Source organism: Danio rerio, chromosome 23 (assembly GCF_052040795.2).
Source record: "Danio rerio strain M-AB ecotype USA chromosome 23, GRCz13ab, whole genome shotgun sequence".
Classification (NCBI taxonomy): domain Eukaryota; kingdom Metazoa; phylum Chordata; class Actinopteri; order Cypriniformes; family Danionidae; genus Danio; species Danio rerio.
In genome coordinates this window covers 2,567,843-2,581,088 of record NC_141043.1, presented here as the reverse complement: position 1 = coordinate 2,581,088, position 13,246 = coordinate 2,567,843, and the positions used below count along the sequence as shown (strand labels likewise).

The window sequence follows — 13,246 nt, the reverse complement described above, 5'->3', positions numbered from 1 at the left end:
GTCATTACTTTACAGCCAGTTTTCGGGGGTTAGAGGAAAAAGTCCCCCCTACAGAGAAAGCTGAGAGAGTTCCCACACACACGCACACACAGACACACTGTAGCGGCACAGCTCCAGAGACTCTGCTCCAGCATGTAAGCCTTTCCAGATGTGCTTACATCCGTCCCACTGCTGAGAGACGCCACTAAAGAAACACACACACAACATTTACATTAACATCAACAGTCTGAAGAAATGTAAACAGCGTAGAGGTCCAAACACATTAAAGCAGGAAATCACATGAGTATCATCATTATTAATGCAATTTCCTGATACAAAATCAGTCAGGTGAGTAAATTATATGATTTCAACACTTCGGTTTGAGTAGATGTTTTCCATCTTTGGGGATGAAAGAAAAAAAAGTCAATTTTAAATGAAATAATCCTTCTGCTTATAATTGTCTTTGCTCTGTTAAAATGTTTCAAACTAAAGTTGTCATTTAAACAATTTTATATATATATATATATATATATATATATATATATATATATATATATATATATATATATTACACTTTTAAAAATTGGGCTTTTAATATGGCGGCCAAGAGAGCTTAACGTGTTGCAATTTTAGAAAACACATGCAATGCAAATGAATCTTTATCCAGTTGACAGCATATATTCTGCAAATCCGCAAACAATTTTTCTAAAAAAAAAAAAACTATCTATTTTTATATAACGCAAACAAATTAATAAAATGTGCTGCATTTCCGTCAACACAAACACATGAATTAAACACGCTGCATTTTCTCATAACACTTGCAAAAACAACAGAACTCAATGGAAATTTTTCAAGGGGACCCTAAAATGTGACGGACGTCGCTCTGCCGTGACTATTGCCAAATTGCTCAGTGAAGTTGTAGGTGATCTTTAAAAGGTGAGTTTTTTGTTTGTTTATTTTAACATCCTGATTCGCTTGTCTTTTGTATTTTATTAGCCTAAATAACCGGGTCCGTAATGTTTTAGGGTCCTCTTAAAACATTTCCATTATGTTCGAGATATTTGAAAGTGAGAAAATATAGTGCATTTTTTAAAAATGTGTATGTGTTGTGAGGATTTGCAACATGAGTGCTGTCAAACGGATGAAGATCTTTTCCTAATTTGCTTGCGTTTTTTTTTCTGTAATTGCATGTGTTTTCTTAAATTGCAGCATGTTAAGCTCTCTCTCGGCCACCATACTTTAACTATATCCATGTGAAAGTGATGCTATAGTAGTTTATAGTAACTGTATACTGTAGTGATTTTGAACCATACTATAGTACAGTACCGGAATTAATCTGGTGTGGTAAATCTATAGTTGCAATAGAACACAACAACTCCAACAATACGAACAAATTACTCAACACTGTAGTTCTCTACTATAGAGTATAGTACAATACACCCCCGTTTACTGCAGTAAAACCTAATGTACAGTACCTTGTTTTATACAGTTTAACAGTTCATAATTCATTATGCAATAATATATAAAGTATAATACTATAGTATGGTTCAAAAACTATAAATTGCTAATATTTGTTTCTCGTCAGCAAAAAGCATAGAATCACCAAGAGGCGACACTCTAGTGCGATTTGGGAAACAGGCACTAGATGGCGCAGTGCCCATTTTGGAATGAAAACTCCAATAGAACCACAGCATATTATAAGTCTGTAAAATAAATTATTAAAAGTGCTGATGATTGTGATGGAAGTGTTGTATTGTCGTCTTTCAGCTTGTATCTAAGCTTTAACGCTCTTTTTAAATAAATAATTAAACAAACAAAGCAGCTGCTTGCCATTGCGACAGCAATGAGATCCGGACAATCGCTTTCACTCCGAAATGGCGGAATCCAGGGCTGTCGCTGGGCGCTGCTGTTGCAATGGAACGTTCTATTGAGTGTCGTCTCTTGGTCATTCTAAGCTCTTTGATGTCAGTACCATCACCAGTTCCTTAGTGACATTGCCCAGGAAGTGACTTCATAGATAGAAAAACAAAACATTCCATTCTATCTGATAAAATGTGTTGACTGATACCAAAGAGCTCTTCTTTGTTGCTGTTTGGGAAACAGCTACTAGATGCCACTAGTGTCACGCAGCAGCCATCTTGGAATGAAAATTCCAATAGAACAACAGCACGGATAACTAAAATTAGACAGAATGAATTAAAATATTCAGTTAAAGACGAGTTAAATTATTAAATATTCATAAACCCCAATTAAAAAGCTACATTTTAAACAAAACCTCAATGAAGATAAGCCAATTTCCAAAATGTTGACAAGACTAATTTTAATATAATATCTGTTCTATTTATGACATGAAAGTAAGGTTAACAAGATACTATTTTTTTTGTTTTTGTTTTACTTAAATTAGGGTGATGCAAAAAAGAGTATACCCCCCAACAAAGCTACTTTATCTAGTTTGTATGGCCTCATTCTAGGCATGGAACGAACAAGTTGGCGTCATTTTGCAACATCTATCTTTTCCATTCTTCAAACATGACCCCTCTATTAGAGTTGCTCAAAGAGATGCTTAAATGATTTCTCTTCAGAATTCCCCATATGTGTTTAATTAGATTCATATCAGAAGACATATAATATATTAACACAGATGTGACTGTATAGTGACAGTTCCAAGAAAATAAGTATAGCTAAAATATAAACATTAAGTCTGCAAATTAAACTATTAAAAGTGCTGATGATTGTGATAGTAAGTGTTGTATTGTCGTCTTTCAGGTTGTATCTCAGCTTTAATGCACTTTTAAAGTAAATAAATAAAAAACAAAGCAGCTGCTTTCCATCGCGACAGCATTAAGATCCAATGGACGGCCGATCGCTTTTACTTCAAAATGGCAGAATCCGGGGCTGTTGCAATAAAACGTTCTATTGAGTGTCGCCTCTTGGTCGTTCTAAGCTCTTAGCCGATAACGTTTAAACGGTGTACGCCTTTAAGAGAAACTGTTTTCAATAAATGCACATTTTAAATCTGTTTGTTTTGTGTGTTTAGTTAATTAAATGGTTTCAGTTTTGAACTAATCAACTGTGAGCTAATTAACTTTCCTTCTGTTGCAGACAGAATGCAGTAACATACCTAAAAACATCCAAGTCTTGAAGTGTAAACTGCAGTGTATTTTTTTCTCGAAGGCGTATTTCTGAACGGTTGGCACTGAGATAAACACACAAACACCCCTGCTGAAAAATCCAGCTTAAACCAGCCTAGGCTGGTTTTAGCTGGTTGACCAGCCTGGTTTTTGGCCATTTCCAGGCTGGTTTCCAGCTATTTCCAGCCTCGTCTTAGCTGGTCAGGCTGGAAAATGACCAGCCAAGTCCAACTAAAACCAGCTTAACCAGCTTGGTTTAAGCTGGACATAGCTGGTTTTGGCTGGACTCCCAGCTTGGCTAGGCTGGTCAAGCTGGTTTTAGCTGGTCATTTCCCAGCCTGACCAGCTAAGACCAGGCTGGAAATGGCTGGAAACCAGCCTGGAAGTGGCCAAAACCCCTCTAAAACCAGCCTGGTCGAACCAGCCAACCAGCCTAGGCTGGTTTAAGCTGTATTTTTCAGCAGGGACCTGAGCAATAATATTTTCTTACAGAACAACATTAACATGTTAATTTGTTTGTGCAATGCACGTTACATTAAGCGTGTTAACATTATAGTTCTACTCTCCGCAGCAGTGCTAACATGCTAAACACTCTTTCACTGAGGTGCAAAATGAGCAGCAAATGGCTAATTAGCTTATGCATGCTCACTTTTACAGCTCTGTGTGTGTGTGTGTGTTTCTCTTTGTGTGAGGTGTGTTCGGTCATTAGGGGGTCGGTCAGTCTTTCTGGCTCCACAAGCTCATGAAAGCAGTCAAAAAGATTGAGAGTGTGTTGTGTGAAAGTTCTCTTTGTGTTGCTGTTATTAAGATAGCATAGTAACATTTGCTCCTGTCCTGTGGCTAATTCATTTCATCCTATATTGCAAGGACTGAAAATGTAGTTCTGTAATGTACTTTAGATGTAAACATTGCATGGGAGGTCTTGATAACAGATGTTCCCCCTCTCTCTCCATTTACATGTGATGTGTCTCTCCACCCGACACCTGTTGAGACATGGGGTGCTTATACTGTGTGTGTGTGAGGGAGATGAGGTGTGGGGAACTTTAGAAGACAATAACTTCTTGATTGTAACAACACTTGTCCTCCTCCTCTCTCCCACACCACCCCCACCCCTCCACACACACTTAAGCCTGGTTTATACTTCTGCGTCAAGTGACCGGCGTGACCCACGGCGCATGCAACGTGCATAGCTGTGCATTTATACTTCTGCGCTGTCTCTGTTGGTCTGCATTAACACTTCAGAAGCGCTAGCTGGCAGTGAGGTGTAAATGTTCCTCTGTGTCAAGTTTCTTCGCTGGTGTTTTGCTTTTTCTGAACACTTCCTGAACGTACAAGTGGCTCAAACTCGCTCATTTTGAGGCAGTAACCGGCGGACGTGCAACAACTTTAACTATGAGGTAAACACAAAACAAAACTTTCCATCCGGAGCTCCTTCACGGACTCCACACTTGTAAATAATCGCTCCATTGGGCTCGCGCGCTCTTGGTGCCGCCCAGACTCGTCAGCGCTACCAAGCCGACCAATCACAGAGCTTGTGCTACGCATCGGTGCGACGTGTAGTTCCATTTTTTGAGAGGTGCACATCAGCGACGCCGATGGCCATGGCGTAGGGCTATGCGTCAACGTGTAGGCTGCGCCGTAGCATACGCGTGCGCTTGACGCAGAAGTATAAATCAGCCTTTATACCATATGTAATGATGTTTCTGTGTAACGGAGGCCAGCTAGTGCAGTACTGTGCAGGTAAACCTCACTCCTCTGACCTCTAAAGGTGCTCTAGCGACAGGCTCTAAAGGCCAAGGCCTTTAGCCTCCTTGTTAGAGCATCCGACTCCCATGCAGAAGGTCGCTGGTTCGATACCAGCTCGGAGCGGGTTGGGTGGAGTAGAGCTGGCGGGGTTACATTTGTACCACTTACAATAACACTTGCACTTGTGCACCGAGACGTTTTTTGCTTGCGTTTTCCATCGATGTTTAACGCCTCACGACTAAATGACGGGCGTCAATGTGATCGTGCACACCAATGCGCAAATGGCAGGCGCAAAAGCGTCATTTAAAAAAAGAAACGCCTCATGCTCGTTTTTTTGTTTTGACGTGCCACGTCAAAACCTTCTCCACCAATCAGATCGGCACTTTTGTTCACGTGCACGGAACTGCTGAAGTTACAGTAAACAGCACTTGTAGGCGCTCAAGCGCAAAACTGTCAATGCGAGCGCAGATTGAAGACGACGCCCAGAGGCGATATGAACGTGGAGCTGCTTATTGCTCTTGTGAACACTATTCATTTCTGTATCGCTAGAGCTGCTGCTTGAATAATCCATGCTTGTTCAAGTCAACAGTAACTTTATCAACAATCGTGTGAACTTCCTCTCCTCCTCTTCTTCTGTGTTATAAGCGGGTGTCAGAAGCTTAAAGTTCTGCAGCGCCATCTAACGTCAAAAGAGTGATTTAGCATACTCTTCTGCTTGACGCCAGTGAAAGACGCTTGGGTTTGAATACTGAAAAATGTCTCGTAAAACGCTGACCATAAACGCAAACGAAAAGCGTCCCGGTGTGTACGAGCCTTAAGATGCATACCTGCCAACATTGGGATGTGAAAATAAGGGATCTGCCCACCATAGTACTAATATGTTCATTTGGAGCTGTTTCATTGTAAATAAACAGTTAAATAGTCAGTAATATGTTTTATTAATATTATTTACAAAAGAAAAAAATAAATAGTATGCATTAGCAGCAAATATATTAACAAACAACTCAGCTTATTACAATTAATAGCTATTATAATGAAAAACAAATCAAGCTATCAAATCTCATTAGCCGTTGATCCTGAAGAAAGAGACGTAAAAAGATTTGAAACTACTCGAGGGAGAGTAAATAGGAGTTATTTGTCATTTTTGGTGAACTATCCCTTTAAAATAATAAGAATTCATGCTCGGCTGTGCTTTTTACTCTTTACTGTTTTGCAAATGAGTTTACTAGCAATTTTATTAATCAATCTCGTGGCATAACCTATAAAAAGCAGTGGTTTTCAGTGGATATATAATTTCTGAAGTGCATGTCTGTACGAATGTTGGCCTGGAGCAGATCACTCAAGCCCCGTGGGCCTGTTTCTGCTGTTAGTGCACTGTAAAGCTCCCTCCGGATTAAAGCAGGGCCTGTTAAATGACAAGGGGAAGAGAGATAGAGCGACGGAGAGCTGAGATTAGAGTAATCAGCCATCGGAGAGATTGATGAGGAAGACATGCAGAGTTTAAGGAGGATCTGAAGCGGCAAGTGCAGCGGAGCAGGGGCTGCTGGGTAAAGCACCTTACAACAGCTGCTCTCAATTATCCACACGGGGGGTCAGAGACCACTGGCGCCAGCAGAAGAGCAACAGGTCAGGAAAGATGCAGATTATAAAAATACTAGCAGCCAATTGGCCCCTGAAAGAGAAACAGACTCTGTGTGTGTGTGTGTGAGTGAGAGGGAGAAAGTGTGTGCGCGTTTGAGTTAGTGTATGTGTGCGCTTGAGTGTGTGTGCACATTTGACTTAAAGTGTTTGTATGTGTGCGTTTAAGTGTGTGTGTGTGCCTGTGTCTTTGAGAGTATATGTGTGGGCATTTGAGTAAGTGAGTGAGTGTGTTTGTGTGCATATGTGCATGATCTGTGTGCGCCTGTCACACACAAACCAGCTTGACCAGCCTAGCCAGGCTGGGAGCCCAGCCAAAACCAGCTATGTCCAGCTTAAACCACGCTGGGGAAGCTGGTTTTAGCTGAATTTAGCTGGTTATTTTCCAGCCTGACCAGCTAAGACCAGGCTGGAAATGGCTGGAAACCAGCCAAAACCAGCCAACCAGCCTAGGCTGGTTTAAGCTGGATTTTTCAGCAGGGGTACATGAGCAATTTCAGTGTTATAGATGCGACATTTGCATTAAAACTCAAAACATAAATGCACATATAAAGAATATGTATATTGAACTGCAACTGTTTATATTTGCTGACCACCCTGGTGAAAAATCCAGCTTAAACCAGCTTATGCTGGTTGGCTGGTTTTAGCTGGTTGACCAGCCTGGTTTTAGAGGGGTGTTGGCCATTTCCAGGCTGGTTTCCAGCCATTTCCAGCCTGGTCTTAGCTGGTCAGGCTGGGAGATGACCAGCTAAAACCAGCTTGACCAGCCTAGCCAAGCTGGGAGTCCAGCCAAAACCAGCTATGTCAAGCTTAAACTAGGCTGGTCAAGCTGGTTTTAGCTGGATTTGGCTGGTCATTTTCTAGCCTGACCAGCTAAGACCAGGCTGGAAATGGCTGGAAACCAGCCTGGAAATGGCCAAAACCCCTCTAAAACCAGCCTGGTCGACCAGCTAAAACCAGCCAACCAGCCTAGGCTGGTTTAAGCTGGATTTTTCAACAGGGACAGAGTTAAGGAATTAGAAAAATATCAATCTGTAAACATGTTTAGTACTTTAAATTAGGGAAATAAACATGAGTTATGGATGTGACCAAAAAAGTCTGCGGGTTCACAGTATACAACATATTGTAGAAATTCTGTGAATTAAACTGCACCAACCAAAATTAATGATGACAATCACAAGAAGAGTTGGCTCTCTATAGAACAACTGGAGTAATTTTATTTTATTTTTTTGCATTAATAAGGAAAAAGTGTCGTTATAGATGTGACAGATGTGCAACTTGTGTGACTTTAGTAAATTGAATATAATCGTTTGTAAACATTGACAGAGACATTTGAGCATTTTTAAAGCACTGTAAAATACTTACTTGCACAGAAAACTTAGAAACAGTTTCCGTATTTTTGTGAAAACCTAATTTTTTTTTTCATGGCAAGGTTGACATTTGCATGGAATTGCTCCAACCCAGGCTCATTCTGAAAACGTAGTCCTGTGGACATTTCTGGAGACCGCGAAATACATCCCGGGAGGTACGTATGGCTGCATTTCGTTTTTTTAAGCGAGCGCTACGGGGCGGTGTGACGCCGTTCCGTTTTGTGCTTGCCGGCTGACCGCTTACCTCCGTGTGGAGGGCTTTCACGCTGCAGTTAGTTTGTTCGGTCAGCTCATCGTGTGCGTCGGCGGACTTCAGATGCAGAGAGGAGGATTTGACAAAGGCATCCGGGTTCGAGTCCAGGGAAGAGCGGTTCCAGAAATTAGGTAAGACAAAAACAGAATCCATAAAATAAAGCGAACGAGTTCATAACAGGGTGAGAACGTGGTGAAATCCGAAAAAGTGGTAAAAAAAAAAAAACAGACGAGGGCTTTTCTTTTTCTAGACGGCTTTTCTAAATGGTTGCTCGGGTTTAGGGAAGTGAGCGGGCGGGCGAGTCAATCGGTAAAACTGGTTGGGTTCAGGGAAGGAGGAGGATGGGTCAGCCGATTGGCCGGTCGTGCACCCGATCATTCGATCAGTCAGACAGCGGCCTCTGGTGGGTTGACGCGAGAACAGCGCGGGCGCGAACGGCACTCGCGAGAGACGTTCGAGATACGAAAAAGCGCACACAGCGGCCTCTCGCGGATTTGCGAAAACAAAAACTGCACAAATACGTACCTCCCGTATTTCACGCTCTCCAGAAACGTCCGCTGGACTACAATTCCAGAATGAGCCTGGGTTGAATTCGTATACATATTCTGCTAAATAATTGATAGGGCCAGACAAAATCTGCAGACGTTTTTTTTTTTTGCTATTTCTGCGGAGAATTTCGGTAAAAGTTTGCAGAACTATTTTGGGAGTATCATAACTAAAACCTTAATATAAAAAATAAAAAGTAATATCTTTTTAACTTTTATGTAATGTTTAAATTGCAAATCTAATTAGATTCACATTATTTGGTAATTAAAGCAAGTTTGTCATATAATATATCCAGTAAAAGACAGAAAATATTACTGTACAAACTGCATTGTACATAAATCAGATGAACATTTTCACATTAGTCAATAATATTACTGAAATAAATTTAAAAAACTGAATAAATATAGATTTACACACATTTACTCAAGTAAATAAACAGAATTTAGGATGGGCTAAAAATCTGCAGAAATCTGCGCGCGCAGATTCCGGGTGGACCTACTATATGATAATGGTTAGAGCTTTTGCCACAACAGTATCTGAAAATCACCACAGATTCACTTTAAACAGCATGTTGATTTACAAGTGAGACAGAAAGTGAGGGCTTTGTCATGAATATTGATGGCCATTCTCACTCTTGACAAAGAGCAGCCTCTAGTGGGCCATCAGAGGACTGTTATTTGCATTTTACAGTTTTTCTCAGTGGCTTTGGTGCATTTCTCACAACACTATTTACATTTGCACAACAGTTAATGCATTTCTCAAAACAATTAGTCATTTGTGCACATCCTAGTAGCAGTTTCTCATTCCTTCCAACAAATTGCAAATGCTTTTGGACATCAATTTCTTTCATACAACTCTCTGCTGTTGATAACATGATCATCTGCTTATGTCATGTCAGTCAAAATAAACTAAACTTGTAAATGCTGAATAGTGATTCTATATAAAACTAATAGTCCTCATTTTATTACTAGAGTCATTACCTACAAAAATGTTGAACTAGTTGTCAAAATCTGTCTAGCAAATTTTATAAAACAATTTAAACAATTTGATGAATGATTTACACACCTGTGTATGTTGTAGGTTCAGGTCCAATATGTACTGCAAAATTGTGTACAGTTGTGCACTGCTAAAGGGAGTTTATGTTTGTTGTAAATAAGGCTGTGTTTATTATTTTGCACAATGCTGTGAATAAATTAGGATTGTAAAGAGCAAATGCAGTAAAAATGTGAAACACACATATTCAGTGTCTTGCACTCAGATACCTCACTAAATGCAGTGATGACTCACTTTACTGTAGTTTTCAAATGACTGTGCAAATAGTATACGGTGATGTCTTGAGCATTTTCAGGAAGTGTCATCAAAATCAGACTTTTTTGCATTGAAAAAATGTCCAGAGTAAACTGCCGTAATGAAAACATGACTAAGCCATCTTGTTCATTAACAATGGTGTCAGCACTTGATGATACTGACACTTTGATTGACGTCAATACTTGCTTTAAAGGAATGAACTATCCATTTTGAGCATGTGACGCGCTTTTGCAGGTTATCAGCTAGATTTTGCCGTTTGTACTAATTGTTTTGAGAAATGCATTAACTGTTGTGCAAAAATGCACTGGTGTTGTGAGAAAGGCACCAAAGCGACTGAGAAAAACTGTAATTTTAGCCCACAATGTGGATATAAATAATTATTGTCAAAGGCTCACAGTGATTTGAGCGTTAACAGTACTTTGTACCAAGTTTCTTCAGATTTGAGCCCCTGCCATTTTTCTTGCCCAAAAAAGTATTTGGAAAAACACAAACATGAATTACACACCTCACCCTGCCCACCAAAGGATGCTAGCTTCTCAGTAGTGATGATCATCTGGCTAACAGTACACACGAATGTGAACACGAGACAATATGCATTAAAAAACAAATAAAATTATAATGCACATCATCACAGCAATAACTTACATTTGTCACGGGGATTTAATCAGCAAGTTTCTGAGTCGAGAGCGATTTGATAAGTGGAGCGTAGTATGTTTATTGAGTATATTATTAAGTGAGTGAGAATAAACTGCCTACAGTGACCTCTTGTGGCCATTTACAAAAACTGCACAGCAAAACATTAATAGATCAAGAGCACGACCACTACAAGAAACGTTTTTTAAGTACATAAATTTAAATCTATGCAACATTATTCCATCAAATAAACTAATCAGTCCATTAAAACATACAAAGAAGCGCAGTGATCAAAAACACAGCATGTTTAATCAAACACTGCAATCTTACTCCTTTTGGGTTATTTTGAGACAAATCATTTTCTTATATGTTTAGAAACCCACATTTATCACATCAAAGTAAACAACAAAGACAAATATCATAATTACTTTTCTCCAAAACATTGTCACATTTAACAGGGGCCTGTTCCATAAACCAAGCTCAGAGAAAAAAGCAGGTTATTTTGGTAAGTCAGGTTTATTAATGGCGGATTCTGTTTCATAAATCAAATTTACGATAGTTCAAACTCATGCAGTAACTCTGGCATATTATGCTGGGAAACTAGCTTGGTCCGGGGCAGGTTAACTCTCAGGCTAAGTCTTAAATTCAAGCTTAATTAAAGCAATGTAAACATTCACCTGCCGTAATTTGATGCCATTTTAATTCACCTAACCTCTTAATAATGATTAAAACTTCATACTTAATAGTAAAATATTTATACACCAAACATCTTTAAGAAAAGTTCATTCATTCATTAATTTTCTTGTTGGCTTAGTCCCTTTATTAATCCGGGGTCGCCACAGCGGAATGAACCGCCAACTTATCCAGGACGTTTTTACGCAGCGGATGCCCTTCCAACCGCAACCCATCTCTGGGAAACATCCACAAACACACACTCAAACACTATGGACAATTTAGCCTACCCAATTCACCTGTAACGCATGTCTTTGGACTGTGGGGGAAACCGGAGAAAGCCCACGCGAACATGTGGAGAACATGCAAACTCCACACAGAAACACCAACTGAGCCGAGGTTCGAACCAGCGACCTTCTTGCTGTGAGGTGACAGCACTACCTACTGTGCCACTGTGTTGCCTATTCAAACAAGCTATTAACAAATACAAACTACAACATTTCAACTACATTTTGATAGCCTACTTCTCAAAGATTGACTTTAAGACTGAAAACCATGAGTGGAATAATCGGGAGATGGATCTGGGCCGAGCAGTAGCCGCACTTTATTATTAAATATAGATATTTTCCCATGCGGTGCAGGAAACACAAGTGTCAAAGGTCTCACAACAGTAACGTGCACGACCAGTTATCTAGATAAACTCAGATTAGTTAAATCAAATGATCTTGCTGTTATGGAACCAATTAAAGCGTGGACGCTTAGTTCGACTCATTCTAGTCAGGCTTTGGACTTTAATCTCTGCTTTTCTAATCAACGTTTATGAAACAGCACCCAGAACTGAGGTAAACTAAATATTTTGATTTGGATCGCAAAACAGAACTGCATTCCCTGCTGAAAAATCCAGCTTAAACCAGCCTATGATGGTTGGCTGGTTTTAGCTGGTTGACCAGCCTGGTTTTATAGGGTTTTTTTGGCCATTTCCAGGCATTGCCAGCCTGGTCTTAGCTGGTCAGGCTGGGAGACCAGCTAAAACCAGCGTAACTATCCTAGTTATGCTGGAAGCCAAGCCAAAACCAGCTATATCCAGCTTAAACCAGGCTGGTCAAGTTGGTTTTAGCTTGTCATTTTCCAGCCTAACCAGCTAAAACCAGGCTGGAAATGACTGGAAACTAGCCTGGAAATGGCCGAAAACCCTCTAAAACCAGGCTGGTCAACCAGCTAAAACCAGCCAACCATCATAGGCTGGTTTAAGCTGGATTTTTCAGCAAGGTTAGGTATATTCATCATGTTATAAAGCAGCATAGACTTTTATTATTATGATGCGTTCACCAAACGCAAATGACTTACTATTAAACATTATAAAACTTAATTTTTACAACATAAACAGTAATTCTAAGCCACAAAGCCACTTTCAGACCACAAAACCGTTCTTTTGTCGATAGTGATTGACATGCAGGAAGCCAATCAGCATTCGCTGAGCAGCAAACAGTAGCCAATCAGCATTCGCTGAGCCACAAACAGGCAAATATCCCGCCCTTGGCGCGCAGTGTATGGAGTGGATGAGTATGAATCGGGTCGCTGACTAACGCCAAACTTTGCCGTTTTCTACTTCTGTTACGGGTGTTGTGCGTCTTTTCAAAGTAAGTGTGTTATATCTGACTTCTGTAGCGTTCGCGAGTGTGATATGTTTAACTTTGCTGCCGATTATCCCTTCAGGAACGAGCAATTTTACCTTTATTCATAGCTTGCTAATGTGATCTGTGTAGTTTTCATTCATTTGTATTTCTAGTGTAATTAACTGGTTGTCTATTTGCTGCGCGTTCATGACTTCAGGATGCGTTTCTCCGGTTGGCAGAGAGGGACAAGCGTTTTCTAAGCTATTATGCTAAAGTTAGCATCCCAGATCTCCTGCTGCACCTTTAATGCAGATCAAACCTAGGGATAGTCGACAGCAAAGTTAAACATATTTC

At 40.1% G+C, this 13,246-nt stretch overlaps 2 protein-coding genes across 4 annotated transcripts in view; both read left to right on the top strand.

Annotated features, from left to right (window-relative positions):
* The window catches only part of snai1b (snail family zinc finger 1b), a 159,957-nt gene that overhangs the window by 33,748 nt on the left and 112,963 nt on the right, over positions 1 to 13,246 (top strand). The window lies entirely within an intron of this gene.
* LOC100002469 (uncharacterized) overlaps positions 12,822 to 13,246 on the top strand; it is a 225,505-nt gene continuing 225,080 nt past the window's right edge. For all 3 annotated transcript variants that reach the window (XM_088651673.1, XM_088651672.1, XM_088651671.1), the window contains exon 1: positions 12,822 to 12,916. The gene's annotated coding sequence lies outside the window, so the exon portion shown is untranslated. The remainder of the gene's footprint in view (positions 12,917 to 13,246) is intronic.